Here is an 11,302-nt window from a genome sequence, read left to right on the forward strand (position 1 = left end):
TCTTCTTGTGTACTGCATTTAAATAGCACCCACTTGGAAACTCAAATTCACTGATATTGGGTCAATTCAGACTCAGCGTGGGTTCCAAGCCAAACTTCACAGGAGTAGAAAGCCTCACTCTCTCAGCCGACCTCGTGTCTAGTACCCCACCTCATAACCACTATGCCACCACTTGAAAGCCCCTCTGTACATTTAAGCCAGGAGAGTTTAAAGTTGGGGGAAGCTGTTGGTCTCAGGTTAAAAAACCAGGGCAGAGGTGCAGCCCACTGAGTGGAGAGTTTTCACTCACGGGCAGTTTGATTTGAAGTGGACGTGGGAGGGAAGGCGGTAGCGATCCACGATCGTGGGGAAGAACCACTAAAATGTTCTGGCTCGTAGGAGTTTAATTCTAGAGACAATCAGGGAGCACCTACCATGAGGGTGATTTAGGGAAGTAGGGGTGGGGTGGGCGGGGAAATGAGGCTCAAACACCAAGGGAGTTTCCAGCTTCGTGGTGCTCAGGAGACTTGGACTCTTCGGTCCCCACTTCCCATTCCTGCCTGGTGTTTGTATTTGCTTCTGAGCTTTCCACACAAGTGCACACAAGTGCCAAGCCCCGGTGGCTGAGTGACAACAAGGACCCTGGGGCAGCGAGGAGGAGGACTGGAGCTGATAACTAAATAGACACAACCAAACCAAAACCCCTTGAATTAATCGACAGGCCGTCCCACTGGGATTTGTGTGTTTGACCGATGACTCACAGCTTGAGCAAGGTCCATCAAAAATGCAACCTGGTGAAGGTCAAAGTTGGGGTGTTTTAAGGAAGTGTTTGCAGAAGCAGCCTGCCTGTCTGGCCACAAATTTTCAATCTCTCTCCCTTGGTCTAGCCTTTGTTTCCCTGGCTGTACCTTGCCATCGAAACCGGCCAGTTTTACAAGTCACTTCTCCAGATCCTAGAAGGTCTGATACCATCGTGGGTTACGTATTGGGTTGCCAAGGTCAGCAGTTCAAAACCACCCAGATGCTCCCTGAGAGAAAGATGAAGCCTTCTACTCTCATCCAGACAGAACGGCAGTCTCAGAAACCCACAGGGCTGGTATATCTACCCTGTCCTGTAGGGTGGTGATGGGTCAGCGCCGATTACTGCTGAGTTCAGTTTGGTTTATAGTCTCTAAATCCACGACACAGTATATGACAGTTACCTAGACAGGGACTGCAGATGTGTTCAGAAGGGAGGATGTACATTTATAAGAGTACAGAGCCCAGAATACATTAAGGACGCAAAGAGGTATTCCTATCAGCCGGATATCACACTCTCACCTTGAACCACGGCTGGGGCAGGCAGGGGACAGGGAGGACCAGGGGCGGGGGGCAATGGGTGAGGGATGTCTATAAGCAGGATCACAGAATGACCTCAATCGAAGAAGGAAGCTCCCCAGAAGGATTTCAATTATGATTTCCCTCAGGCTGCCTTTCGCATTGCCTTTGATCGTTGCCGCTGTCACATCCTGGATACGCCTCTGCCTATATGTTTCTGGCTCTCCAAAGACTGTGATTATTTTTTTAACTTTGTCTCATTGGTTTCCACGAAGAAAATGTATTTTCTGGGTGTTTTTCTTTAAGCATTTCACTGGGGTCTCTTACAAATCTCATGACACTCCATCGTTCAATTGTATTAAGCACACATATATATGTTGCCAAAATATTTTCTTTCTACTTGAGTCCTTTTTCTGATTTGTTTGCTTTTTGAAGGCCACAGGAGTCCATTTGAATCTAGACATACCTGAGTTCAATCCTACACTCTGTCTCACTGGGCAATCTTACCCCAAAAAATCAAACTCACTACCATTGAGTCGATGCCAACTCATAGCAACTGAGTAAAACTGCCCCTGTGGGAAAGTCTTTGTGGGAATAGAAAGTCTCAAACTGCTGACCTTGCAGTTGGCAGCCCAAGGTGGCACCACCACACCATCACGGGTCCTTGAGGGATCATAGAGGATGCTATTTCTTTATCATCGGTAAAGTGGCAGTGAAACCAGGAGCATCAAGACAATGGAGAAAACGATATACACACACAAGAAACCTGTAGCAAGTGGCTCAGCATGCAGAAGATTCATAACAAAGGCCCCTGCCCTTCCTCTATGTCTTGGACTTTCTTTTACCCGAGCAAGCTAGAGAAGATACCAGAAGTATGTACTCACCATCATAACCCTGGCAGGAAAACCCCTTACCAAAAATAACATCTCCCTTGGGCATTTCTAGAAACTCAATCTTGGCTCCAAAGGATGAGCATTCATACACACGAATAAGGACTCGCCAAGTACAAAGAAGAAGGCTGCCCCCCTTAATGGAGGCCATCCCAGCCTTGAAAGTCAGCTGACTCGATGACCCCAGGGTATTTTTCTTGATATTAATAGTGTGTGAACTTGGGTTCGGGCTCTCTAACCTCACTTTCTCCACCCACCTCCTTCTCTCTTTCCACGAACACTGAACAGTTTGTTGGTTGTCTGTTTGCATTCCCAGTGCAAAAGAAACCATTGACAGTGGTGAATCGGCCTCCGCCGACCTGCTGCGTCCCCTTGTTGAAACACCATCAGCAGTCTGTCATCAGGACAGTTTACAAGAAAAACAAATGGACAACCCACCCATGCTTAATGTTCCCTGGAAAATAATTACTCCCCACCCTCTAGATCAGCAGTTCTCAACCTGTAGGTCATGACCCCTTTGGGGGTCGAATGACTCACAGTAGCAAAATGACAGTGATGAAGTAGCAAAGAAAATAATTTTATGGTTGGGGATCCCCACAACCTGAGGAACTGTATTAAAGGGCCTCGGCATTAGGAAGGTTGAAAACCACTGCTCTGTATGATCGAAATGACTGCCGGATCATAAAACTAAAGATAACGCTCTATATCATTGTGTCTGGGTTGGTCAGTCTCTCCTCTCTGCGTGTGTGTGTGTGTGTGTGTGTGTGTGTGTGTGTGTGTGTGTGTGTAAACAACTAGGGAACACGTCTTATTTAGCTCCATCTTTATTTTCTGATTCTGCCTTTTCTTAGGGGTGGCACAGTGGTTATGAGTTGGACCGCTAACCACAAAGTATGCAGTTTGAAACCACCAGATGTTCCTTGGAAGAAAGGTGAGGCTTTCTACTCCCATTAAGAGTTACAGTCTTGGAAACCCCACAAGGGCAGTTCACCCCTGTCCTGTAGGGTCGCTATGAGTTGGCATTGATTTGCTGACCACCCTAGACAGTGAAAGTTGAGAAACAAATCTGTCCTGGGAAATTAATTGATTGAAGCTTCCAGAATCGCCTGGAAAGCTCCAGAGAGAAGATGTTTGAGGGCCACTGATACCTGAAGGTCTGACTTCATTCCTTCCCATCTCCTCTCTTCTGTCCATACCGCTAAGAGCAACTTGATAGCCTACAAGCAGTTTGTTGTTTGTCACGGCATGGCTTTTCCAGAAAACCAGGCACAGTCAGGATCAGAGCAGGATTATCTTCAGATCTTACACTCTGAAAAGTTGTTGGCAGTTATCTCTGCCACTCTGGGCCCTTATCCCACTTCACCTCTCACTTAGGTAAAAATTCTGCTCATGCTTAACCCATATCCTATCAATCACTGCCAGGCAGCCTCACCAACAGTGCTTTGCACACTTTCATGGCAGCTTCATGTTGGCCTGCTTACTCCAGGTCAGCAGTTCAAAACTTCCAGCTGACCGCTGGGATAAAAATGGGGCTCTCTACTCCCATATAGAGTTACAGTCTAGGAAACCCGCAGGGGCAGTTGGACTCTATAGGGTCACCATGAGTTAGAACCAGCTGTTTTTTTTGGGTGTGTCCCCTGGTAACACTGCATTGTGCTACTGACCAACATACAGTAAGGTCGTGTGTTTGATCTCACCAACCACTCCTGAAGCTGTCAGCAACCAGAAAGACAACAGTCTCAGAGCTCTATGGGTTGCTATGGGTTAGTTGACTCCATGGCAGGGGTTTGTGGTTTGGCTTGATTTGTTTTTGTTATTTGTTTTTGTTTATGTCCATTACAGGGAAGGAGTCCTGGATGCACAACAGTTAAGCACTCAGCTGATAAACCCCACATTGGCAGTTAGAACCTACCCAGAGGCTCTGTGTAGAAAGGTCTGGCGATCTCCTCCTATAAAGATGAACTGCTCTACTCTGGGGTTTCTATGAGACCGAATCCCTTGACAACACTTCACCCCAAAACAACCGGCTCAAACAGAAGAACAATGGGGAGGATCATGTAGGGCCGGGCAGGGTTTCATTCTTTGCACATAGCGTCATGATGAGTTGGAACCTACCGGACAGTGCCGAACAACAACAGATGGCACGCTGGTGGCACCGTGGTTACAACGCCCGAGGGCTCTCAGGAAGGTTGGCAGTTGGAACCCACTAACCACTCTGTCGGAGAAGGCTGAGGGCCTCTACGTCCATAAAGACTGGAAGTCTCAGAAGTCCTGGGGAATCAGTGCTGCCCGGAGTCAGAATCCACTTGACAGCAGTGGGTGCTAGATGACGTGAGGACATAGCACCAAAAGACTGTGTCCCAAGGAAGAGTTTGCACTTGGGTTTTGATTCTGAAATGATGGCCAGTAGAGGGCCTTCCTTAAAATGCATACAGGAGGTAACATGTTTTAGTAAATAGAGATCATTTTACTGGGGACTCTTACAACTCTTATAACAATCCATACATCAAGTGTATCAACATATTTGTACATATGCTGCCATCATCATTGTCTAAACATTTGCTTTCTATTTGAGCCCTTGGTATCAGCTCTTTTTTCCCTCCCCACCCCCTTGATAAATTATTATTTTCATATCTTACACAGACTGCTGTCTCCATTCACCCAAGTTTCTATTGTTTGTACCCTGGTCAGGGGTATGTGTCAATCTTTGCAAACAGTTCCCCTTCCTCCTCTTCTCCCCTCATCTTCCCCCTACCCTCCTGGTATCACTACACCCATTTCTGTTCCTAAGGGGTTTGTCTGACCTGGATTCCGTGTGTTGTAAGCTCTTATCTGTACCAGTGGACATGTTCCAGTCTAGCCAGAACTGAAAGGAAGACTGGAGTCATGATAGTGGGGGGTGAGGAAGCCTCACAGAAACAGAGGAATATTGTGTGTTTCATCAGTGCTATGCTGTGTCCTGGTTGACTCATCCCTTCCTTGTGACCCTTCTGTGAAGGGATGTCTTATTGTCTACAGATGGGTTTGGGTCTCTGCTCTGACCTCCCTCGTTCTCAACAATATGGTTGGTTTGTTTTTTTGTTTGTTTGGGGTCTTGTGATACCTGTTACTTGATCCTGTTGACACCTCATGATCGCACAGACTGGTGTGCTTCTTCCATGTGGGCTTGCTGCTGCTCTGCTAGATGGCCGATTGTTTGACTTCAAGCCTTTAAGACCCCAGACACTATGTCTTTTGATAGCCGGGCACCATCATCTTTCTTCACCACATTTGCTTATGCACCCATTTTGACTTGCGGGGAGTAGGAGGTGGGGAAAGGGAGGGGTGGACAAATAATGTAATAGACAGGGGAGCCACTAGGGAATTAAAATCAACAGCAAGGAGGATGTAGAGATCCTGTGGATACTGGAGTAACAGCAATCTAGCTGAGAGGAATTACTAAGAGGCAGAAGAAGGGTAAACATGATGGTGGGTCAGGAGGAAGATAAAAGGAAACAGAGGAAAGATCTAGGAAGCAAAGCTATGGATAGAGGCATAAACATAAGTATGCACTCATGTAAATATATTAATTCCTAAAAATAGAATTATTGGCCTATCTACATATATTTATATGACAACAGACCGAGGAGGAGGATGAATGTTGGGTCTCTGCTCAAGTCCTCCCTCAACACAAGAACACTCTTTTCTAACAACCTGGCATTCTGTGATGCTCACTCTCCCAACGCAATCACTGGAAATACAATTTTGAACTCCTGGTCAGAGAGCCTTACTGTCTAAAAGGGGCAGTGTGAGGCTGTGCACGAGAACCCTGGGACTAGTGCTTTGTAGCTGTGTGTCCTTACATAAGTTTCCCAACCTCTCTGTGCCTCAACACAGAGTGTTCGTTGGTTAGCAATGTGAAGAACGGTGCAGGTCAGGAGAAACACTTATCTCAGTGACGGGCACAGAGAAAGCACTTAATCAATGTTGGCCTCGGGGTTGGCTTTGATATCATGATGATCCGTTGAGTGACAGCAAGACATGCTGGGAAGGGACCTGTCCCAGAAATGAAAAAGCCAAATTACATGTGACCCCTGGCCTGGCCCTTTGTCGAATTCTGCAAGTCTCTTCAGCTGGTTAAATCTGTTTCCACTGCTGCCTAATGAAGCCATAGAGTAAGCCCCTGGGGTCCCTTCAGATTGTACATGTTTCCAGCTTTCTTTCATCCGGCAGTGAGGTCCCGCATAAGATGATGAGCACTCAAAGCCCTTAATAAAATTTGTAAATTTGGATTTATCAGGAAACCCCTAAAGGGATTACCCAGAAAATCCCCAGGTGAAGTGATCAGACCAGGAGCTAGGTTTTATGACTTCCCCATGCACTGGAGCTGAGCTTGCTCAAGAAATAGGGGTTACATGGAGAAATGGATGGATGAGTCAGTGAGTGAATGAATGAAAAAGGTGGTGGAAACATGAATGAACGTGCTTAAGAGTGAGTGACTGAATGAGTGAGTACATGAGTGAATGAATGGTTAAGAGAACGAGGAGATAAGTAAATGGATGGATGGATGGATAAGTGAATGAGTAAATGCTTAAAAGTGAATGGATAAGTGAGGAAATGAATGAATGAATGGACAAGTGAATGAATAAGTTGATGAATGAGTGAGTACATGAGTAAATGAACATATAGGTGAATGAAGGAATGAAACTCTGAATGGATAAGTGGGTGGATGGGTAGAGAAGTGAATGAATGAGTGGGTCAACGAATGTATGAACAGAAAAGTGAATGGGTGGATGGGTAAATGAGCGAGTGGATAGGGGGATGGATAGATAAGTGAATGAGAATGCAAAGGTAATTAAGAATGCACGCATAGACAAGTGAATGAAAAACTGGATGGATGGCAGACAAGCACCGATTGCCCCGAAAACAGCCTTTCATTAGCAGAAAGGTAACACAAAGAACACAATGCTGTTTAAAACCACAATATCCCCACTAAGGAGGACATAGCCCATTGAAAGGCAGCTCTTACGGCCAGGCCCCTGGCACTTGGGTGCCTAATGGCCTAGAAGCTGCTCCCCAACCTTCTACCCCCGGCCCCAGCAGCTAAGAACGGGGGATGTGCAAAGGTCATTGTGGGACCTTGAGGCTAAACCACTTCTCCTAACAACACTGAGTGAGCAAGTGTCTTCTCTCTTGAAATGCTGCGGTAGCAGAAATACAAGTTTCAAGAGCAGGAGGTGCTGCCTCTGAGCTCCTTTCTTGTCAATAGCCCTGGGCAGAGGCCCTGGGTTCCTGGTGAGCTTCTCTTGTCTCCTCTGTGTGTGGCTAGCTGGACCTATGCAGACCTTTTTTCTAACTCAGAAGTGATTAGATTTAGAACCCACCCTACTCAGGTAACATCTAGACAGGATCCGGGATTAGAATCCCAAAACAGAGGTAGGGGCTCAAGGGAGAGAGCGTTTCATTGGTAGCACTATAGGGCTGCACACTGCAGGTGATACAAGGGGTTGGAGGGGGCGGAGGGCAGTAGACGGGAGATCGGCTGCTCCTCTGGAGGACCTTTAGAGAGAGGAGACCGGAAGGCTCTTCTACGCCATTTGAAGCTTGCTGTACAAAAGAAGCCCCGGTGGCATGGTGGGTTACCACAAGGTCAGCAATTCGAACTCACCAGGTGCTTTTCAGGAGAAAGATGAGACTATTTCTGGGAAAGAGCTGCAATCTCAGGAACCCACAGGGGCAGTTCCACCCTGGCCTATAGGGGCTCTCTGAGTCAGCATGGACTTGAGGGCAGTGAGTCTGTACTGTAAAGCACCTTCATGCCTCCCCAGGGACTCTTACAACGTTGGGGCTTGGTCAATGGGTGCGTTGAAGACCACATGCAGAGGAGGTGGCCACAGGGAGCTGGTCCCCATGGGATGGACATCAAGACAGAGATCAAAACTCAGCATTGAATGGGACAGTCAAGAGAGGCTAGAAATCTGGGCGATCAATGAAATTGGAGAAATCAGTCCCCAGAGGCTGAAGTAGGTCTCACAATAGAGGCCTTTGCAGCAATGCACAGAAGGACACATGCAGCTGACTTCTGGGTCACAATGCCCTGCTTTTGTCCCTTGAAATAGACCAGAACTTTACGACATTGCAAAATTACCTCTAGCCATGATCCTGGCGGCCTGTCCCCGAGGGGCACCTCAGTCTGAAAGGCCATGTGCCTTTCCACAGAGGAATTGTATCAAGACTCTGAAAAGGTCGCCAAAGACCTCAGTCAGCTAAGATTGACCTCAATCCCCTCTGGCATGCCTTATCCACACATTTGTGGCACAATGATGAAACATTGAATGCTGAGTCAAAAGATTGACAGTGCAAACCCCCTCAGTGGGCCTGGCAATCTGCTACCAAGAAAATCCTATGGGGGCAGCTGACACTGTCACATGGGATCACCATGACTGATGGCACCTGTTAACAATATGAGCTGGTGACCACGGGCCTTTAATGCACAGACCCTGCATTTCTGGGATCCTTGCTCCTCCTCCACCAGTTCTGCTCTTTCACTTCCTTTGGCTGTAACATTTCCCCAGCTGAGTGGAGTTTCAAACTCGGTCAGGCATCACCCTGAACCCAGAGGAGCTCAAGGAGCTACCTGTGGAGGTGCCACATGCTCTTAAAGTGTGCTCCGGGCCAGTATGGCCATATTGTTGCATGTTAAAATACAGTTGTGTGCTCCATGGTCCAGTGCAGAACTTACAGCTCTGCATCTAGGAGGGGCCTAGATGCTTAGTCACTGAACCATTGGACTTGTACACCAAACCCACTGAAGCAGAATCTACAAGGTGATCAGCTAGCCAGGCGATTCCAAAAACACAGGAAAATACAAACACACTGCCTTCGAGTTGATTACTCATAGAAGGACAGAGTAAGGCTGCCCATGTGAGTGTCGGAGACTGTAACTGGGAGTAGAAAGTTCTGTCTTTCTCTCTCAGAGCTGGCTGGTGGTTTTGAACTGCTGACTTTATGGATCACAGCCCAACGTGTAACCACTACACCATCAGGCCATTCCAGGGCACAGGAAACTGGGAGACTCCCCGCTCTGGGTCTCCATGAAACTTTCAGCAGGGCAGCAGAAACCTAATGAGAGATTGCAAAGAGTGAGCGGACCAAACGGGTGCAGCATAGCGTGAAAACCCAGGAGACCTGGGTGAGGGTAAGTGCAGCAAAGACGCCAACACCACATTGCTTGTGGAGGTTCCCTGGATGTGTGCAAAAGTGGGGACCCAGCAATGAGCTGCCACCTCACCCCATTAGAACGGCAATGATTTTTTTTAAAGGAAAAGAAAAGCAAGTGTTGGTGAAGTTGTGGAGCCACAGGGCCATTCATCCAAGAATGATGGAAATGGGAGATGGTGCAACCATGGCCGAAAACAGTTCGGCACTTCCCAAAAAGGCTACACATGCAGCAAGCTACCCCCGAGATGTGTGTACAGGGGGCTTCCACGTGGTCTCAGAAAGCCCCACTATCTTTTGATTCCATCTCTTCCTGCCAACGGTTTTGAAGGCCCATCATATGCCCAGAAGAAGAGGCAAGAAGGCACCAGAAACCTGTGCATGTTCACCTCAGCACTTTCCACAAAAGCAAAAGAGGGCAATACCCACCATGCCTCCCAATAGCTGGGTGAAGCCAATGAGTAGGAGCCAACCAAAGAGGAAATGGAAGCTGGAAGAGCCTTGGAAATAGCCCTCTGAAGGAGATCACTCCATCGCAAAAGGACGAACACCGTAGGCTCTCCCGAGGCTGAAACAAGCCCACAGCTAGAAACAAAACTTCCCAGCGGTGGTTCCCACAGCTGGGAGGGAGGGAGGGAGGGAGGGAGGAAGGGAGGGGAGATGTTGCTTAGGGACCACTGAGTTGATGTTAACGGCACAGATGATTTGGGGAAAAGGTATACAGCTTGGTAAGGTGCCCCGGTGGTGTCGTGGTTACATGTTGGGGTGCTAACCACCAAAGTCAGCATTTCTAAAACACCAGCTGATGAATCCCCTCGGAGCGTGGGCCAGGGAGGTGAACAGCCTGGCTGTCATGCAGAGTGCACTGCACAGTGGATGGTTGCGGATGCAGTCAGGTTAAAATGCAGTACTATCCTGTCACCAGATCTCCCTTATGATCCATTTAAATTTGTTCTTGTTTTTAATAGTTTCTGCTTTCTTCTCAGTTGAGAATTGTATCTGTTTTATTTTGTTATTCTCATTAGTTTTTTTGTTTGTGTTTTTAATGTTTTCCTATATATGAATTCCACTATCAGCAAATCTACTGAGACAGTGGCTGTCTATTGGGGGTACGTCAGGATACGTTTGTTAGTCTGGGTACTTTAGAGAAACAAATCCACAGAAACTCATGTACAAGAGAGAGTTTTATATAAAGGGTAAGTGCACATCAAGAAAACATCCTAACCCAGTGGTGCCCAAGCCCACAAGTCCAACATTAACCCATGAACCCATATGTCCAATGCCAATCCACAAAGTCCTCCTCCATCTCACAAAACAGACACAATGACACTGACTGCAGGAGGAAAGCAGAATCAGTGAACGTGTACGCATCTCAGTGCTGGCGGGGTCTCCACACGGCTGCTCCAGCACCCAGGGCTACATCGGGGTAGGTCTATGCGGCTTCTCCTTGGGGATGTCTTGCAGGAAGTCAGCCTTGCCAGCTGAAGCAGGGAACTGGCTAAGGCAGCTGTACCCTGGTCCGACCATCACAAAGCAAGAGACCCGAGAATTAGAAAGGTGAGGCTCACTGAGGCATTTATCCCTCTGCCCTTCAATTAACCGCACCTGTGTTTATTGGTCAGGTTGATACAATAAGCTAACTACCTCAGTATGGCAGGGAAGGTTGAGGGGGAATGAAGAACTTATACCAATGAGGACAAGAATGAAGAAAATGTTCTAAAACTGATTGTGGTGATCATTGTACTACTGGATTCTTGATGTGATTGAACTATTGACTTGTATGATATGTGAATTACATGCCAGTAAAACTGCTGGGGGTGGGTAGGGGAAGGGTTCAGAGAGACCGCAAGAGAAAGACAAGGCTTTCTGTTTCCAGTGAGTCTCAGAAACCCAGAGGGGCAGTTCTCCCGTCCCGTAGG

This window comes from Tenrec ecaudatus, chromosome 16 (genome assembly GCF_050624435.1).
Source record: "Tenrec ecaudatus isolate mTenEca1 chromosome 16, mTenEca1.hap1, whole genome shotgun sequence".
Lineage (NCBI taxonomy): Eukaryota > Metazoa > Chordata > Mammalia > Afrosoricida > Tenrecidae > Tenrec > Tenrec ecaudatus.